The sequence below is a fragment of the Schistocerca gregaria genome, unplaced genomic scaffold (genome assembly GCF_023897955.1).
Source record: "Schistocerca gregaria isolate iqSchGreg1 unplaced genomic scaffold, iqSchGreg1.2 ptg000889l, whole genome shotgun sequence".
NCBI lineage: Eukaryota > Metazoa > Arthropoda > Insecta > Orthoptera > Acrididae > Schistocerca > Schistocerca gregaria.
In genome coordinates this window covers 27,501-32,500 of record NW_026062250.1, presented here as the reverse complement: position 1 = coordinate 32,500, position 5,000 = coordinate 27,501, and the positions used below count along the sequence as shown (strand labels likewise).

Below are 5,000 nucleotides of genomic sequence, written 5' to 3'. Positions count from 1 at the left end.
CCCTTAACCTAACTCAATTTGTCCCTTAACCTAACTCAATTTGTCCCTTAACCTAACTCAATTTGTCCCTTAACCTAACTCAATTTGTCCCTTAACCTAACTCAATTTGTCCCTTAACCTAACTCAATTTGTCCCTTAACCTAACTCAATTTGTCCCTTAACCTAACTCAATTTGTCCCTTAACCTAACTCAATTTGTCCCTTAACCTAACTCAATTTCGTTCCCCTTAACCTAACTCAATTTGTCCCTTAACCTAACTCAATTTGTCCCTTAACCTAACCCACGTTGTCCCTTAACCTAACCCACGTTGTCCCTTAACCTAACCCACGTTGTCCCTTAACCTAACCCACGTTGTCCCTTAACCTAACCCACGTTGTCCCTTAACCTAACCCACGTTGTCCCTTAACGTAACCCACGTTTGTCCCTTAACGTAACCCACGTTGTCCCTTAACGTAACCCACGTTGTCCCTTAACGTAACCCACGTTGTCCCTTAACGTAACCCACGTTGTCCCTTAACCGTAACCCACGTTGTCCCTTAACCTAACCCACGTTGTCCCTTAACCTAACCCACGTTGTCCCTTAACCTAAACCCACGTTGTCCCTTAACCTAACCCACGTTGTCCCTTAACCTAACCACGTTGTCCCCTTAACCCTAACCCAACGTTGTCCCTTAAACCTAACCCACGTTGTCCCTTAACCTAACCCACGTTGTCCCTTAACCTAACCCACGTTGTCCCTTAACCTAACCCACGTTGTCCCTTAACCCTAACCCACGTTGTCCCTTAACCTAACCCACGTTGTCCCTTAAACCTAACCCACGTTGTCCCTTAACCTAACCCACGTTGTCCCTTAACCTAACCCACGTTGTCCCTTAACCTAACCCACGTTGTCCCCTTAACCTAACCCACGTTGTCCCTTAACCTAACCCACCGTTGTCCCTTAACGTAACCCACGTTGTCCCTTAACGTAACCCACGTTGTCCCTTAACGTAACCCACGTTGTCCCTTAACGTAACCCACGTTGTCCCTTAACGTAACCCACGTTGTCCCTTAACCTAACCCACGTTGTCCCTTAACCTAACCCCACGTTGTCCCTTAAACCTAACCCACGTTGTCCCTTAACCTAACCCACGGTTGTCCCCTTAACCTAACCCACGTTGTCCCTTAACCTAACCCACGTTGTCCCTTAACCTAACCCACGTTGTCCCTTAACCTAACCCACGTTGTCCCTTAACCTAACCCACGTTGTCCCTTAACCTAACCCACGTTGTCCCTTAACCTAACCCACGTTGTCCCTTAACCTAACCCACGTTGTCCCCTTAACCTAACCCACGTTGTCCCTTAACCTAACCCACGTAGTCCCTTAACCTAACCCACGTTGTCCCTTAACCTAACCCACGTTGTCCCTTAACCTAACCCACGTTGTCCCTTAACCTAACCCACGTTGTCCCTTTGCCTAACATAGTTCACTGCTCGGAATCTCTGGTGTCGTTGTTATCCTCATGTAGATGTCTTGCGAGTGTTGCTTACTTTCCACATATTCCCGCTATCCACTGTCAATTGTACTGCAATAGGACTATATCGCCCCCCCCCCCCCCCCCTCTGCCCCTCTCTTTGTGTCTCCGTCCTCTCAAGCTGGTCGGTCCTGGCGTTTGAGTGTTAAATGAGCCTCGCAGCTGTTCAGTTGCGTTCAGATGTCGACGCCCTCAGTGTACGTCGTGGTATGGTCTGTGTCCATTGTCCGCTGATGTCGTACGCGTAACCCACACGCTGTACCGATCATCGGTAGTTACGTACAGAGTGAAGTAGTGTGATACGTGTGACCGTACGCTGGCTGTGCCCAACGGTGTCGAATCTCAATTTCCATATGTTGTGCTCGATGCTACTTGTCTCGTCCTCCCAATAACAGCTAGGTTGCACTGTGGTACGCCGTAGAGGCGTGTGGGAGGAACGTACGAACGCATTGTATGTCACCCTGGGTCGCTGGGGGTGGTGGTGCGGTGAGTCAGGTCAGGTCAGCGTGAGCCGTGTGATGTAGTGACGCGTGTATTCCGACTTTGTCGTATTGCCTCACACAAAGTGCTACCCCTGGTGGACCGCGTTCCATATCTGGGACATGCCGCAGATGCCGGTTGACAGTGGATCGCGGAAGGGACATCGCATACGTGCGCGGGCCACCTTCCACGTGTTCTCTTCTGCACATGTCGCAGTGTGTATGTGGTCTGATGTAGCGTGTCGTGACACATGACATCCTGGCATGCAAGAATTGTTGAATTCGCAAAATGTAGGTGGACATCTACGTTTACTGCCCAAGATACGCAAATGAACTGGAAATCCGTTGTTGAGCGGTTGTTCACGCTGGAGGTGAATCTGTGATGGCGACGATCGGTACAGCTATTAACCGGTTGTTTCAGCGGTACCCGCCACATCCACACACGTGACTAGGCCCATGTGGGCTATGAAGCGATACGCGGCGGTGGCTTGGTGGGACTGTTCCCGGCCGGTGAAGGGGGGCCGCCCGGCGTGTTGGCCGCGCGCTGCGTGGGCGCACGCGCAACAGGCGGCTGGTGGGGGGCGCCGAGTGGCAGGAGCGCCAGCCGACGGGCTCGGCAGGCGGCGCAGCTACGCTGCGGCGCACCCTGCACGCGGCGCCTGGCGGCCAAAGTTGGTTCAGCCGAGCCCGGTGCGAAGCGCGGTGGACATCTGCAGTGTGCTGGTCTGATTGAGGACTGTGTGCGTTGAGGATGCGCCGCCGCCTGGCACTCGGCGCCGCGACGCCGTCTGCTGCTCGGTCGCCCCAGCGGTTCTCGCAGGTGGTTTGTATCGCAGTTGTGCGGACGTGTTGGCGCGTGCGCTGTGCTGGGAGAGTTCGCTTCTGCACCCAAGTGGGGCTTTGCCCTTGTGTGGCGCTGGCGTTGGAGCTGCCGGTCACCATAGGTGGCGCGTGTTGTCTCCCGCCGGCAATGCCACGACAGCACGCTCCCGGGCCTCTGTCGGCAGCGGCAAGCTCAGTTGGGAGCAAGGGTGTTCGCACTAAAACCGTCTACTCGCCTAACTCCGGGCGATTGCGCCTCTCTCGAAACCGACCAAGTACCTAGGACGGCGCTGCGCGCCGCCGGGACCTGAGAGGGTTTCGAGGTGTATCGTGCAGGGGAGCTCGGCCTCCTCCTGTTTGCAGAATAATTGAGCGGACGCTTGCGTGTTCGCGCGGGCCCCCGGGACACACTCCCGGGCGGCCGGCTGCTCAGCTCTAGTTGACGCAGCTCCCTGGTTGATCCTGCCAGTAGTCATATGCTTGTCTCAAAGATTAAGCCATGCATGTCTCAGTACAAGCCGCATTAAGGTGAAACCGCGAATGGCTCATTAAATCAGTTATGGTTCCTTAGATCGTACCCACGTTACTTGGATAACTGTGGTAATTCTAGAGCTAATACATGCAAACAGAGTCCCGACCAGAGATGGAAGGGACGCTTTTATTAGATCAAAACCAATCGGATTGGCTTGTCTGGTCCGTTTGCCTTGGTGACTCTGAATAACTTTGGGCTGATCGCACGGTCCTCGTACCGGCGACGCATCTTTCAAATGTCTGCCTTATCAACTGTCGATGGTAGGTTCTGCGCCTACCATGGTTGTAACGGGTAACGGGGAATCAGGGTTCGATTCCGGAGAGGGAGCCTGAGAAACGGCTACCACATCCAAGGAAGGCAGCAGGCGCGCAAATTACCCACTCCCGGCACGGGGAGGTAGTGACGAAAAATAACGATACGGGACTCATCCGAGGCCCCGTAATCGGAATGAGTACACTTTAAATCCTTTAACGAGTATCTATTGGAGGGCAAGTCTGGTGCCAGCAGCCGCGGTAATTCCAGCTCCAATAGCGTATATTAAAGTTGTTGCGGTTAAAAAGCTCGTAGTTGGATTTGTGTCCCACGCTGTTGGTTCACCGCCCGTCGGTGTTTAACTGGCATGTATCGTGGGACGTCCTGCCGGTGGGGCGAGCCGAAGGGGTGCTTTCGCGTCCCGAGGCGGACCCCGTTTAAATCCTACCAGGGTGCTCTTTGTTGAGTGTCTCGGTGGGCCGGCACGTTTACTTTGAACAAATTAGAGTGCTTAAAGCAGGCAAGCCCGCCTGAATACTGTGTGCATGGAATAATGGAATAGGACCTCGGTTCTATTTTGTTGGTTTTCGGAACCCGAGGTAATGATTAATAGGGACAGGCGGGGGCATTCGTATTGCGACGTTAGAGGTGAAATTCTTGGATCGTCGCAAGACGAACAGAAGCGAAAGCATTTGCCAAGTATGTTTTCATTAATCAAGAACGAAAGTTAGAGGTTCGAAGGCGATCAGATACCGCCCTAGTTCTAACCATAAACGATGCCAGCCAGCGATCCGCCGCAGTTCCTCCGATGACTCGGCGGGCAGCCTCCGGGAAACCAAAGCTTTTGGGTTCCGGGGGAAGTATGGTTGCAAAGCTGAAACTTAAAGGAATTGACGGAAGGGCACCACCAGGAGTGGAGCCTGCGGCTTAATTTGACTCAACACGGGAAACCTCACCAGGCCCGGACACCGGAAGGATTGACAGATTGATAGCTCTTTCTTGATTCGGTGGGTGGTGGTGCATGGCCGTTCTTAGTTGGTGGAGCGATTTGTCTGGTTAATTCCGATAACGAACGAGACTCTAGCCTGCTAACTAGTCGCGTGACATCCTTCGTGCTGTCAGCGATTACTTTTCTTCTTAGAGGGACAGGCGGCTTCTAGCCGCACGAGATTGAGCAATAACAGGTCTGTGATGCCCTTAGATGTTCTGGGCCGCACGCGCGCTACACTGAAGGAATCAGCGTGTCTTCCTAGGCCGAAAGGTCGGGGTAACCCGCTGAACCTCCTTCGTGCTAGGGATTGGGGCTTGCAATTGTTCCCCATGAACGAGGAATTCCCAGTAAGCGCGAGTCATAAGCTCGCGTTGATTACGTCCCTGCCCTTTGTACACACCGCCCGTCGC

General features: G+C 53.4%; 1 non-coding gene across 1 annotated transcript in view; it reads left to right on the top strand.

Annotated features, from left to right (window-relative positions):
* The first annotated feature begins 3,264 nt into the window (after positions 1–3,264).
* LOC126324561 (small subunit ribosomal RNA) overlaps positions 3,265–5,000 on the top strand; it is a 1,893-nt gene continuing 157 nt past the window's right edge. Inside the window, exon 1 of the ribosomal RNA XR_007559881.1 lies at positions 3,265–5,000. This exon is cut by the window's right edge and continues 157 nt beyond it. This is a non-coding gene — a ribosomal RNA (small subunit ribosomal RNA).